This window comes from Aythya ferina (assembly GCF_964211825.1).
Source record: "Aythya ferina genome assembly, chromosome: 1".
Lineage (NCBI taxonomy): Eukaryota > Metazoa > Chordata > Aves > Anseriformes > Anatidae > Aythya > Aythya ferina.
In genome coordinates this window covers 28,331,371-28,346,769 of record NC_140296.1, presented here as the reverse complement: position 1 = coordinate 28,346,769, position 15,399 = coordinate 28,331,371, and the positions used below count along the sequence as shown (strand labels likewise).

At 41.5% G+C, this 15,399-nt stretch overlaps 1 long non-coding RNA gene across 1 annotated transcript; it reads right to left on the bottom strand.

Moving 5' to 3' along the window:
- Window positions 1–1,142: 1,142 nt before the first annotated feature.
- On the bottom strand, window positions 1,143–5,183 carry LOC311430091. The gene is made up of 3 exons (XR_014688548.1): window positions 5,140–5,183; window positions 4,467–4,644; window positions 1,143–2,211 (listed from the first exon to the last, which is right to left on the bottom strand). It is a non-coding gene; the product is annotated as an uncharacterized lncRNA (long non-coding RNA).
- Window positions 5,184–15,399: the final 10,216 nt, after the last annotated feature.

The following is a 15,399-nucleotide window of genomic DNA, read 5'->3' as shown; positions in this document are numbered from 1 at the left end:
TGAGGATATTGATGCTGACTCTAGCAGTGACATGCTTGGGGACCCATACAGTAAAAGAGCCACATTTTAGAGTTCCTCAGGCTTTTAGAGGAGAGCAAAGACTACTTAGAATCAAGCAGGAAATTCTCTCAAATAGTCTTTTTGTCAAAAAAGCCCAATGCATCAACATACACTATATGTTGAAAAATATCCATTTTCATCAATATTCTGTTTAAAAAAAAAAAAATCAGGAAAAAGTTTCTAGAAAGTCAAAATAAAGCAATTTAATTTTTAGTCTGCATTTAAGCCAAAGTATAGACAAAAGGCACTACAAAGGAGTTAGGTAAGTGTTTCTTGCTTGGTTCATATTTCGGTTTTCGGGTGTTTAGTTTTGTTTTAGATTTTATTTTAGAGAAATTTTTGAGATTTCAACTTTTCATTCTCAGTGAAAATCTTAAAAATTGATCTGGAAAATAAAACAATTTCTTGCCTTTGATAATATAACAAAGACAGGAAGGACCGACCCTTCTACCTAGTTCAGTATTATTTCCACTTTAAAAGTCACATGCATCACAATGTTAAGTGTAACTAGTATCATAGGGCTTAAAGATCCTTCAATATATTCTAAGAAAGTTTTTTGTCATTATTATCATTGTTAGTGTATTATATTACTACTACCAACAGTTTTATGTTAGCATTAACACTGATTTTAAAAGATATTTTGCTTCTTTCCTAAAGGTATACACTTCACCCATCAGTTAATAGACAGCTGTCAGTTAGTATACCCCCATTCCTTCTTATAGGGGACTGTCAGGCTGGATTCACATCAGTCCGATACCTGTGTCAGGCAGTCAAACCAAATAACTGTGACTGAGGTAAAAGAGTAAAAGTAATTAAAGGTAACTGAAAGTACTTGTGAAAGGTACAGGAGAATGAAGAAGAACTGGCAGATCTGTTGTTTATCAGTTTGCTCACTTCCTAAATTCTAGAAATGTGGTTTTCTTAGTGTCACAACGTTTTGAGGTGGATTAACATTTTAAAAAGCTGTTGGTTTTTTTTTGGTGTGTTTGTTTTGTTTTGTTCTAGAAAAACAAGAAGTAACTCCAAACCCTCCAACAAGCCCTTATCAGGAATTCTTTTAGAGAAACATTATACAGGCGCAATTGCAAAAATGAGAAGTGGAAGTCTGTCTTTATTTCCAACATCTGCTTCCCTATCATTTCATTGTTTATCTATGTACCATGTGGAGCCTTGAAGATATTGAGCCATCCATCAAGTAGAGAGTAAACCAAGAGGAGATATATCACAACTTAATGTTAAAGAAATCATATGCTGTGACATCTACCTTCATTACCACTAGTACCTCTCACCTCATAACTAAAACTATGGCAGAACGGGTCTGTTATCTGCTTTTAACAGGGTTCTGGTGTGTATCCATAAATCCAGAGGTTCTCTTCTTGACACTGTAGCTGGCCCATCTGCTTTGCAGAGTATATCTGAAGGGGCAGAGATGAATGTAGAAGCTTCCCCCCGATTCTAATACATATAAGGAGAAGCCAAGTTTGTCCCTATTATACTTTTGCTATAACCGAATGTATTTTTACAGTCAAAGAGTTTTTCTGAATGAGTTAACCATCCTTTCAGAAAAATAAGATGAATAGCTGCTTATTTTAATCTGGCAGCACTTTGAGCAAATACAGCATTTTTTCTGTCTCATATAGCTCAAGGCTAAAAACCGAAAGAGCAAGAAAACTCCTCTTCCCCTCCCCAACCCTTTTCAAAATGAAAGTCAAGTTTTTGTGGGATTCAGCACAATCCGTGGGATTTATGTTGCACCTGTTGAATTCTCACAAGAAATATCAATTAAAACATTGTGACTTTGGAAGGAGCATAGGAAATCTGTGGGGAGACTCGAGCTCCGTGGATTTTCTGCACCTGCAGCTGTCCCGCCTCAGTGCCTCTCTCGGGAAAGGGGGGCCATCGGGCCGGTGCCACGTGCCGCTCCATTTCCTTCGGTGCAGGGGGAGAAGAGAAGCCCATTTCCCTGAGCTGCGCCTTGCTTGCTCTCTCTCTTGTTTGAGTTGGCACCTCCTGACAGTGTTTGGACGATGAAGCCTTCCAGACACAGCAGTGGAGCATTCAGTCACACAGCTTTGGGACACTCTGCAGTGGATGGGGCTGGCAGTCGTGTTGAGCATTGGGGCTGCAGGAGGGGAGCAGGAGGCTGAGACCCTATAGTTCCAAACAGAAATTAAAACTGATAATCATTTTTAATGATCCTGTTACCATGAGTTCATAAGCCTTTGTCCCTGGCCGGATTTAGTGGTATTTACCAAGAATGGTTGGGTTCTGCATTGCTGCTGGTTGCTGCTGTTCTTTGCAAGTGGGGTGGCCATGGGAGAGCAGGACCATAGGGAGCACATAGACTCAGGAGAAAATGTGTAGTCAGCAAATATGCCACATATGATCACAGAATGTGTTGATCTAATTTGGACTTGATTGGGTTGCCCTAATCACGCCTTATTTATTTATTTATTTGTATTAATTTTAATGTTGCTAAGGGGAACTCCAGACTGTTGTGGAGATAGAATAAACATTTATAAAAGTTATGAGCCCTTTAGTTTCAAGGCAAAATCCAAACAGTAACTAATGAGGATTAGGAAGAAATTTGTCTTTAGTGAGAAGATAATTGCATGGTGTCCCTACATCATACATATTGACTTTTCTTGGGAGAGTGCTGGCACTCAGTATGGGCAGAGGAAAGATGTGTAGTCTGATCCACTGTGGCACAGGCCAGACCCATAAAGGATCCAGCTTTATAAAGTTCCCAGCTAAAATAAAAGTTTTTAGGGCACCTCCTGCTCTTACCCACCATAGTGGAGGATGGGTTTTAACTCATCTCTTGAAGGTGTTGCCTCACTGTAAGATGAAAAGTTATTTGGGGAAATGCTGTATCCATTCTGTTCAAGCTGGGCTAACAGAGGATCCAGTGCCTAATTGTGCAAAGAGCTCATAGAAGACATCATGGTTTTGTAGCCTTGTGATTCTGAGAAAAGTGGGTGCTGGACACCTGGCTGTGTCCAAGGGCTGTTTTAGCATTCTGTACAAGTATTTATGGAATACATACAGTGTCATGGGAACAAGGATTTGGGGCCCCCACAAGGGCAAAGCAAGTGAGACAATCCCATTTGCCAGGGGCTTCACTAACATCTCTTCTGTAAAACCACCCAAAAAGCTACCGATTTTCTCCGTCATTATACAAAGCAATGTGGAAGCTACTAGTGCTGCCCCAGCATGGAGCTGCTGGGGGGGTGTTCTGCTGCTGTGCACAGCCCATGGGGATAAGCCCCGGGAGTATTTAAGCAGAGGAATTCCTGGATAATGGATATTAATGCAGCTTAATAAGAAAAGCAATGAGAAAGTTTCCTGAGCAATTGCAGGTGCTCAGAAAACTTTCAGACATGTAAAACGTTCATGGATAACCAGCAGAGGCTTTCAGAGTGCAGTTTTGAGAGCAGGCATGTGAATTCTGCCATTTAAGTGTCAACTGCTGTAGCTGGATGTTGAGCCTAAGAACAGCTGTACTGGTTTGGATCGCTGTACTATGAGCCTGTATTCTCCCAAAGTATCAGGGGATATCCTTTGAGTTGTGGTGTTGGGTTTATATTTTATTTTATTTTATTTCTGAATGAGGCTTATTCCCAGAACTTTAATTGTGTTCGCCCTACAACTGCCCCCCAACCAGGCCACTTGTCTGCCTGAATTGTGGCAAGGGAGAGCCACATTCACCATATACCCCAGAGAGAAAGAAAACAGTGGCCACAAGGAGATGCCTGTTGATGAACAAGAAAAGGTGAGTAGGCTGTGAAGTGTTTCCACAGCTTCTGACCTTTTTCAGCTAGGGGCATTTTCTGTGTCTCTGAATTTTATTTATTTATTTATTTATTTTAATAATCCATAGTGGATACCACTCCAAGTGCTTGTCCACTCTCCCTTTAAACCCATGTAAAATTGTTGCAGCCACAATGTCTTTCGGCAATGAAGTTTGTGCCCACTTGCCACTTGAGGAATCACTTCTTTACATTTGTTTTCAACCTGGCTTTTTTATGGTCCATCATTCTTGTACTGGAAGGACAAATGAGTAGTCAATCCTTCTCCATGGAGCCAGGACTTTGGAGTTCTCTATCATACCACCTCTTTTGCAGGCTGGAGAACCCAAATCTGTGTAGCCATGTAAGTCATTTCATAACCTTAGTCAACCCTCATGCTCTTCTTTGAGCCCTTGCCATTCTGAGAAGAGGAGACCAGATCAAAAAGGATTCAAGGAGACAGTGAACCCTGTTTTTCAAGATGTTCATTGTTCAAAGAGCCCTTCTGGTGTTACTGCTCCCTTCCAGACTCTTCCCTTTCTTCTAGGGTTGTGGCCCCTATAGAGGGCCATCCCTTGTCCTGAAAGCATAAAGTCAGCCTTATAAAATGATGAATACCTGAATTAGCATGGCTGGCTTAGCAGTGGCGTGGCGGAGACGGCCCTCGTGGCCTGTTCTGCTGGCTCAGGGCTCTGCAGCCGAGGGCTGGGCACACCAGCTGGGCACTGGCTGCAACGTCTGCCACCAGCACGGCTCCTTCTGCGTCCAGCACTTGACTAGACTTCAGTGTGCGTTCCTAGGATACAAACACAAAAATATTTTCACTCTGCTACGTGTCATTCGGGGCAGACGTTTTGCCCTCAGAACCAACCTCTTTATGTAACACCGACTGAGCACACATTTTGCCTAAGCGGGGATACTTTGCTAGAAACAAATGTGCTTATAAGCATTTGGAAGCACAAAGGTGATATTTATAAAGCAACCAGAACACCCACCATGCGCTGCATAAGCCAGTGAAAATAACAGCTGCCGAGGTTTATCAGAGCACCGCGGGAGCAGCGCAGAGAGCGGTTCATCTGCAGCATGTCAGTGCTGAGCGCAGCTGAGTAACACACCGCTGGAGCTAAAGGCAGGCTAATCACGTATAGACTACGAGTAGATGATAAAACGAGTCGCAGCTTTATGGCTGTTCAAATGCTCTCTCCTAATATCCACATCTGTACCATGTTTGTGAGAGTAAAAGCAGTGAAAATTCCCGCAGGTCAAAATAACTTTATTCTTAAGAGTATACCTAGGGTGTTGTCTTCCCTCCATCCCAGTGGTAAACATGTTGATGTTGGAGTAAAGGAAGGGCTGGTATTTTTCCTGGATGAGCGGAGTACAGCTTTATCATTCTGCATTAACTCTTTCAGGTACTGTGTATACTTCTATTTTAAAATATTAAGCTCTCTTCTGTTTTGAGCTATAAAGGTGTTTTTTCTTTTTTCCTTCTTCTTCTTCTTATTTTTTATTGTTATTTCTGAAACCGTGTAAAATCTGGGGAGTAAACTCTGGCAGGAACTGAAGAAAACATGATTACATGAAGTGTCAGTTTTGTTCTCAGAAGAGTTTCCACCATAGAATAGCATTTTTACCTTTTAATTTCCTAGGTCATTGAAAAAAATTCAATTTGCATTTTCCTTAGGGACAACTTCAGGTAAATAAACTGGGGCTGCAGTTCAATAGACAATGCAAGTTGTCATAAAATGGCACTAGTGTTGAAAGACACAATCCCACGTACACCCAACATTGTCTTGCATTCCCACTTCTGCATTGCTTCCTCCCCTATAGCTGTGTAGTGAACTGGAGTGAGAAGCTGATTTGGTTTAAACTTCCCCAGAAAATAAATAAATAAATAAATACAAATCTGAGATGCAGTTTTCACACAGGAACAAGTGATGGGGGAGTGGGGATCATTTTTCTTAGCAATATATTTGTCATTCTGTAATGTTCATGAGGCTGCTGCCATAACTAACCCAACATTAGTGGTATGAATTTTAGCCACAAATAATAATAATAAAAATAAAATAAATATAGCCCTGTATCTCTAGAAGTGGGAATATGAAAATGGTACAAGTTCTAAAAATCTAAATGCATGTTATGTGGCATGAAGGGAGTTGCTACAGGCTCAGTCTCACCTGGGCAAGCTGCAGCTTGCTTTGCAGACATGCTGAAGGATGGTTGGATGGTTCATGTGTTAAGAGCAAGAAACTCATAACTGGACCTTCTGGGAAACATTATGGGGTCACTTAAATTCAGCAAGGAGTTCAGGGAGAGGAAACCAAGCTTAAAAGAGCTGCGAGACTTGAGCTTGTGCTGCACACAGGATATCAGGTGGCAGGAGGAGGAACTGGCTCTGACCGGAGGGGCTGGAAAAGAGCCTGTCTTGGTAGGGTCAGACCTGCAAGGCTCCCAGCACGGATGTGAGCTGGCAAGGAAGGTGGGAGGGAGTCCCTGGATAATTCTGAACTTTACATTAATGAACCCAGCTTCCAGGCGGAACGTCCTTGGGAAAACAGGAAGAGAAGGAGGTTGAAGCAGAGCCAAAAATTAGACTGGGTGAAGAGCAGGATTCATAAATCTGAGTGCAGTTTTTACCCACTCTTGAAGAACCCCAGTCATGAAAGAAAATCAAAAGTTTGTGTTTGAAATCCACACAGCAACATGTGAGCTGATTATATGGGTGCACACTCAGCGGAGTACCTGAATGCTGATTGAAGGGTTACTGGCTGCAAACAGAGCTGTTTACGTTACTGGAGAAATATGGCATACAAATGTCCTACCGTTACAGAAAAAGGTCAGGTCAGATGGACAAGATGGATAAGAAGCATTGTTCTTCTAACAAAAGAGGCTGAGTCAGGCCTTCAGAACAAGATGTGGATGAAGGTACGTATAAACAAAACCACCAATAAATCTGCCGTCAGTATTGTGCCCTCGCTTGCTGTTTATGCACATGGGTTGGGTAAGTGGCCTACGGAGTACACAAGTAGCAGTAGATTCCTAATTTTAGCTGGATAAAACTGAAGTGTTGTGGTCTGAAGGGAGTCCTCTATGTTTTCCATTTTGTCAGTGGAGAGAGAAGCAAGCTCACAGGGTGGTGTGCCCTGCTGTAAACTGACACGAAGTTCCCTATGAGTGAAGTTTCGAGGCGAATGGCTTAGAGCAGGCAACTCTCTTCTTGATGGCTGAGATCATGTTGGTGAAGCTACTTTTCTTCACAGTCATTGTGGAGCTTTCAAAATACCAAACTTACATCCTGAAAAGCTGAATGTAACCTGCAGTCACTAATATTGATCTATAAGTATATTTCCATCTTCCCAAAATTATTTATTTCTGGATCCACACATCTACATTTATGATGGCAGCTCCCCCTAGATTTGACCAAAGAGGTATTGTTTTGCCATTGACACTCCCACGACACATGAGTTCATCAGTCTGCTGTTTGAAACAGGCATACGAGGGGCCAATTCATTGAGCACAACTTATTCCAGATCTTTGCAGAAATATACGATGCTCTTGAGCCCATACAGATGTGTAGCCAATAGGGAGTTGTCTGGCTACACAAGTTTTTTATATATTTTTCAACTAAATCAGAAATCCAAATGCAATAGTCAGCACTCAAGGATGTCTACATGGATTTGTGACTCTCCTGCCTGAGTTCTAAGGTTATAAACCAATGAAGGGATTAAACTCATACATTCATTTTTCTTCTTTATGTGACAGACCTAAGATGAATAATATTGTTCATTTACAGAATCAGAGAACATTTAAATGGGAAAGGCTTCTTCAAACTGTTGAGGTAAAAACCTGGCCCTATTGAAGATGGCTCAGGCTGGTTTTGATAGCACTTGGTGTCACCATTTTTCAGGGGGGGGACATCTCTTCTGCTGACTCTGATTGTTTCCCCTGTGCATTTTATAGTGCCTGGTTCACTCCCGCTTAAAAATACACAGAAATAGGACATATGCTGCCAATCCCGAGGCATAGACTAACACAGAGCAAAGTTATTTAATAAAACTGTAATATAACTCATTTTATTCAGCCCCTTCAGAAAGCCATGTGTGAAAGAAATGTGGACTGGAAGAGAGGAGAAAAATGATGCTGTTGGCAGCGAGTGCACAAACAATGTGTCGGCTTGAACCCACAGAAATGGGTTCAGGGCAGATTATAGTTCCACATACACACACGTAAAGCTCTGGATGCCATCATGCCCTTCCCTCTGACCCTAGCACTGCCCTCACGGGAAGTGAAAACCAAAACCACCGACAGCTCATCGAATGCTGGGCCAAATACATGTGGGCTGTGCCACACCTGCTGCAGATCCCTCCTGCCAGACATGGGGAGGCTCCAGACCCACGGCGAGCACATCCTGGGGAAGCAGGAGCCTTAGCAGCAAGGCAGTGGGTTCAGACCTGAACTTCTGGCCCTGGACCAGTGGGATCCTGACGGATGACTGACCCTACTTGTGCTCACAGCTTCAGGCAGAGGGAAACGCTGCATTACCAAGTCCTCTTCCACCTCTGCTCCTGCTGCTGGAGATCTGCTGTGAGCTGGAAGGGCAGCACAGGAAGCTCAGTAGGCAGTACAGCTCTTTTCTTATCCATCCATGCACAAGCAGTGCAGCTCAAATTTAGCACTGATGTGGAGCATTTGGCCCAGTGGAACTTATAGGCAGGTCCTCTTTGCCTGCAAATGTTAAGTGCTGGCAGCAGACACAGATTAAACAATGTCATCTCTTGGTATTTCTGTGGTGCTAAGGGACGGAGGACCAGGACTGAGCTCCAGTACTGGACCCTTGGTTTACCACACTGCCTAATGGTTTGTTCTCTCCCTGGCTTTGTGTTAGACTTCACTCCAAGAAAGTGCCCAGACACTGTTTTGGATAAACCTGTGCCAGCTTTTCTTCTCCCCATGTTATACCTTTCCCTAATGCTACACCAGCAGACTTGGCATCCCCAAACACCCCCATACACCTGTATATCACAGTCAGGGGCATGAAACACAGACCTCACTCTCTTGCTGTAGCAGCATAACTCTGGTGAGGTGCAGCCTTGCTTTGTGGTATTTTAGAAGCTTTGAGCTGAAAAGGTTACAAAGAATTATAATGACACCTGAGGGCAAGGGGCACAACCTGAGGCCTGCAGGAGACCTTCAGCTGAGGTGGTATGGCCGCAGTTTGCTTGGGAAGAAACTCAGCACATGCAGTGTTGATGAAAGTCAAGTGGTGCCTACAAAATGGGCAGTATTGATCCAGTTAGACCTTGGGCTGGGGCCCATATTGACAGAAATTGGAAAAGACCACATCTGTTCCAGCTTTCAGATGTTGCCCTTTAGCCCAGGTTGCCTTTCAAGTGAATCCCAGTTTTTGTTGGGGTTGCAGCTGGTGTCGTTGATGGCATTGCCTCACAGCCCCTACAGCTGTGACAAGGCTGGTGACCAGAGCATAGGTCCGTAGAGGTTGACCACCCCTGCTGAGGAAGCTTTTGAAGAGTCTCTGAACCCCAGGGTCTCAACCCTGCCTACTCCTAGAAGAAGGAAGGCTGAATCTTTTACGAATGGCTGGAAGAATCCAGGATGAGGTAGAGAGACACAAATAGGGAGAAAAAGCCTTATATTTGCAGTTAGTTTTTCAGTGTAGGAAGAAGTGATGACAGCCTGCTCACTTCCATCCAAATCCCTCTGTCATCCAGTCCTGGGAGAGGACTGGGATCTCTACATGGGGCACACTATATTTTTAATCCAATTATAATATGGCTCAGTCCCTTTCCTACAGCTCAGGCTGAAGCATGAACACAATTAGGCAGCAACTGAGTTTAACAGCCATAACCATAAACTTGATGGTTTGCATAATTTAGATGAGAATTTCCTTAGAGATTTGCTGGAAATATTGAAGTTCAGGGTTTGTTTGTTTTGTTTTTTTTTTTTCCTTTTTTTTTTTTCCTTCCATTTTCATTTCTTCCAAAGGCAAAAAGAAAACTCTGCAGCTCTTTTGCAAAAGGTTTAAATATAAAGGTAATTTCTCTAGAAAGAGGGGACTGTGTGGTGCGTGATCTTATCTTGCTAGCATCATTGTAGACTGCTATTACATTCCATGTGGCTTCGGACCTTAAGAGCCTGCAGTTTGCAGGATTTGGCTCATATTCCTGGAAGTGTGTGCACACTCTTCCCCATATCTAGTGGTAGCTGCTTTCACATTGCGTTTTTCAATCAAATGCAGGACAGGGTGTGTAATTTGTAGAGGCAAATTGAAGAAGACAAAAACAAAACAAAACAAAACAAAAACAAACAAACAAACAAACAAACAAAACACCCAAAATCTGTTGAACTGATGCAGGAGGGTAGAAGACAGTCACATGCTTAGAAGGAAGGGTAACAATGATGTGGGCCAAATGGGCAGCATGACATGGGCATATCAGTGTAGTCACCCTGCTGGCCTCCACCCAGATCAGAGCTATACCTGACTCTGTGAGTACCTCACCGTACAGTCCTTGAAGTGGAAAAAAAAAATAAAATCTCAATTACTGACAGCTTTCTGGTGCTTGCTGTAGGTGATTTGGTTTTTAATGTCATTATAAATTAACATCCCATTACAACATCAGGAAAATTAACACAAGTTTAATATTCCTTTTGCTGCCCTGTTAATTTAATGTAAAATGTTTTGGCTGTGCAAGCATTTTAAAAACATGATTCAAACAAACTGCTACAGTTAATGAATACCCCTTGACCAAAGAGCAATATGTTCCTTAACGTGGAAATTTAGACAAAACACAATGACTTCTTATTACAGCAATGTGCCTAAAAAGAATCAAGCTGTATTAGATGTGGTAATAGAGTTGTAAAACACATATGCATGCTTTGGTCTTTCTAACATAGGCAAGATACTATCGTTTTCCTAAATAGTTGGGGGAAGTGGTTAGTTTTCCTATGCAGATCTTAATTCACACGTGTTTGAACTTGTAATGGGCTATTGGACCTTACAATGAATCCTCTGTATCTTCACTCACCTGAATGCCCCATGGTCAAACTGAAATTTAGGTGGAAGAAGTAAAAAGTCCTGGGGTGTAATTTTCTACTTTCCATTACAGAAAGAAAGAAAGAAAGAAAGAAAGAAAGAAAGAAAGAAAGAAAGAAAGAAAGAAAGAAAGAAAGAAAGAAAGAAAGAAAGAAAGAAAGAAAGAAAGAAAGAAAGAAAGAAGAAAGAAAGAAAATAAAAAAAAAAAAGAAAAAAAAAAAACTTTAGGTTCTGGCAGACTTCATTTGAACCATTTCTAATTTTACTTACCTATAGATTCATACCATGTGGTGGGTTATTTAGAGTTTATATTATGGATGGTTATACTTACTTAATGCAAGAACATTTGTAAAAAAGACGTGCACTGGATACAATACCAAGCCTATCTCTTCCCAAGCAGAAAAAACTCACAGAAATCTCCCTCCCACCTCAAGCCCCCCCCCAAAGATCTGGGACTCTGTCCAGGTATCTGTCTGCTTTTGCTCTGAATTTTCCATCCAGAGCTTGTGAAATGTATGTAAAGCTAATTCTGTGGGTCATTCTCATGGCAGAGCTCGAGCTAGTTACACAGGGCTCCCAAACCAGACCAGGCCATTAGCTCAGCAGGTAAATAGGAAACCAGACAGGCCGTGCTGCAGCAGAACAGCCAGATGTACACCAGATTTCTCTGACTTCACCTTTGACTTCCAGAGAACACGTGTTGGTGAATGAGTTTCGGTTCTGGGCCTCAAAAAGGTGGCGGGGAAGGAATGGCTGGGTCAGCTGTGCCCTCCAAGGATGGCGGGATGCTGTAAAGTACCCAAAGACATCCATGCAGGACTGACAGATGAGACACAGGACTGTGGCAGACCAGGGCCTGTCTGGGACAGCAGCTGAAAGCCAGGTGAGATACAGCACCACATCTCAAACAACACAGCATGGATGCATTTAGGCAATGATTTGGACTCCTTGCTGGCTTCTTACAATGACTTGTAATTAAATTTTCCAGGTGAGTCTAAAAATTGCTTGACTAGCTAAATAAATACCCTCAAGTTAAATATTTCATTAAATTTCCCAAACAGATTTATTTTTCCCCTACAAAACCAGTGCTTTCCAGTTTTTTGGAAAACACCTTTTGTTCTGGAAGGTCACTCCAATCAGAAAATCCCCAACAAGCTCTAGGTTTATTTTATTTTATTTTATTTTATTTTATTTTATTTTATTTTATTTTATTTTATTTTATTTTATTTTATTTTATTTTATTTTATTTTATTTTATTTTATTTTTAATCTTTCTCTTTTTTATCATTTTTTTTTCCAGTATCTAAGACCCCGAAAAATACAGGCTGGAACCAGCATGGCTTTTCGTAGCATTTCATGCTGGCTCGTTTGTCTCGTTGTTTATGTGGATAGGGGACTGCTAAAAAGTCTTTTCTGGAACTTCCCATCTCAGATGCCTGGGACACTTTTTCTCCTTCGTTTTGAAACCAGAGTGAAAGGTTCTTTTCTACTCTCTTTTCAGTCCTTATCATCATGCCAAAAGCTGTCTTGAATTATGCAGCTTTTGTAAAACTCCTTGAAATGTGTTTATATAAGAACAAACCGTAAAAATTGAAGTGAAAGGACCAAATCCTGTGCTGCACTTACTCTTCATTGATGAGGTACTTGGGGAAAGCCTGAATGACAGCATGTGAATAAGGACAGGACAGAGATTAAATTATTCTCGAGGGGCGCTGAGGCACCGTGGGCAGGCAATGCAGCTTCCTAACGTATTCCCCTATGGATCCCCTATGTAATGACAGAGTGACATTTCATTCAAGACAATGACACAAAGTGAAGATCCAACTTCTTACCCACTTTGCATAACAGACTCGTGACATAACTCACAGTAATTTTTGCAGCAATTATATATAGGAAATTTGTATACTGGCAAATAAAACAACTAGGATCTCCCCAGAGAGTACACATATTCCTATTTCTCCAGAATTAAAATTTATCTTTTAAAACATCAGGGCCCGATCCACAATGGAAGCAAACATGCTTGGGGGGAGACTCATGCCAGGGAACGGACTGGGACTGCAGCTTGAGCCATTTTAAAGATATCCTAAACAAAACAGATCTCAGCTTATGCTTCTCTACATGAAGAGCCAGATATGTGAAACATGGTTTTGATATTGATTCTGATAAACATTTGATTTTTTATTGTATCTGAATTAATTAGACAATATTTGGGGGGATGGGCCTTTAGTCACATGAGATGTTTTGTTTGTTCTGAAGAAATGGAGAAGTCGTCTTTATAGGAGACACTCTACTAGAAACCATAAATGTGCAGCAGCAGAGTTCATGTGGCTGGGGTAGCCCCATAAATACGCTCCCCATCACCTCACAGCACAGGACTGGCCCATTTCAGTGCCTCCCCCCGGTGCAGAGCTGCTCTGTGCAGCGATAAGAGGCTCCCCCCCTTCTTACTGTCTTATAAACAGAGGATAACGATGGATGTGACTTTCCCTGATTTTTGAGATAGACACAATACATATTTGCAAAGACTGTTCCTTCCTCTGGCCATCCAAGCACGGTGTCTGAGAGAGTATTTATATCCGGGTGCGTGAGATCAAAGAATTGGGCAAACAAAGGCTTCAAGAGAAAAAATAATAAATAGAAGACACTTGCAAGAGCCGAGCACAGTTGAAAGCACAATGAATAAGAAGATAAATACAGGTTCCTGTGCAGCTGTGTACACCAAGGAAGAGACCAGCTATGGATGCAACAGCTAAGTACAAAGGCAGAGCGCTACAGACTACCAAGTGTTTACAAACCCATGTTTGTCAGAGAAGGATCGGAACTGGGTACTGAGAAATCTCTGCATAGAGGGTCTCAGCCAGCACTCAGAAAAAGCAATGCAATTTCCCACTGAGCTTTCTAAGGACCTAGAAAAAAGATTTCAAAGGACAACTCTTCTGCATGCAAAGAGAGCCCGTGGCATTACCAAGATGTGATCTGTCAGTGGATTTGCAGCAAATATTTGCTTACTGGCTCTTCGCCATAGTAGTTTACCTGTCTCAGCAGTCTAGTTGCAAAGCAAAGCTGCAGTGAAGTTAAACAGAAAATCAGTTGGGAGGAAAATCCGTATGGAACCCTTGTACATATTACATTATCCCTAAGCTACCTCTTCAGTTATAGTGCTTCATTCATCCCCCCTCAAAAAATAGCAGAGCAATTTCATTCTCATATTTTTCCTGTTAAATCTTCCAATTCACTTATCCTAGAGAAGAAAAACTCCTTTGCCTTGGCAGTAAATAAATATTTTGTGTGTACCAGCATGGTAGACCAGTTCTTTGAAAATCTCTACCCAGTAAATTCTAGAGAATAGTTGAATTTAGCATTAGATTAGAAAAAGTGAGAAAGAAATGCCCGAATTCATTCACTTTCAAGCTCATAAAGGACCAAGATGAACAATGTTACCAGAACTCATACTGCAAACAGCAGTAACTATTTTCACAGAGCAAAATAGTGGAAATAAAGGAGCTAAGAGCACACAAAAGCAGACTGAGAAAAGCTTGTCCAAGTCAATGCAGAGCACAGCAAATAACACATGTTCAACTGAGATATATACAAAAAAATAAAATCACCAGGAAACAGGGGAACTGACATGTTGCAGGAATTGTATATTTTCCAGCACAGGATCCCATACAGGTCACGTACCTAGGGGCTACGTGCTTCACAAGAATCTGTCAGCTCAGTGCCTTGATGCTGATGGTTCTTATCTACACGCTGCTGGAACGGCTGGTGGTTCTGGTTTGCAGTTCATAAAAGCAGGAACGCTGAGAGCAACATTTTATTTGCGACCTATTGCATTCCTGTTTTCCCACCAAAAAAGCCTAAAAATACATTATGTCATTTTAACAGGGGAAATTGCAATATCTAATCATCTTTATGCACTTTTGCTACCTTTTTGTTGTTGTTGTTGTTGTTTCTCTCAAGTATCTTCTGTTACACAAAATGTTGTGGAAAATATTAACAAAATACACTTTAACAAATATTATGAAGTGTTTAAATAAAAAATACAATGAATATACAGCTCAGTGTTAGCTAAATAGCAGACAAACCTTGAAAAATATATGAGAGATGCTTAAATTCTGATGTTTCAGCCTGTGTGTGCCCAGTTTACTGCACAGACTCACTGAAAGTCCAGGCTCACACAATGTGATCTCTTAATCATGCTCTTTGAAACACTGCAGGTATGAGGTATGGGATGTGTGATATAGATGGGTGATGAACACAGTATTCCTTAACACAATGTTCAAAACTCTTTTTTTTTTTCTTTTTTTTTTTCTTTTTTTTTTTTTTTCCCATGGCTCCCACAGGTGCCTATATGCACGTGGTATCTGTGATCATGTTGTGTAAGACTCATTGAACTGGCCCAGATTGCAAGGAAAAATAGAAGACCATCAGGCCCAATATTTTGTGGGATAAGGGAGCCTTGATGAGGTTACCTAGCACCCTGTCCAATTGCATTTTAAAA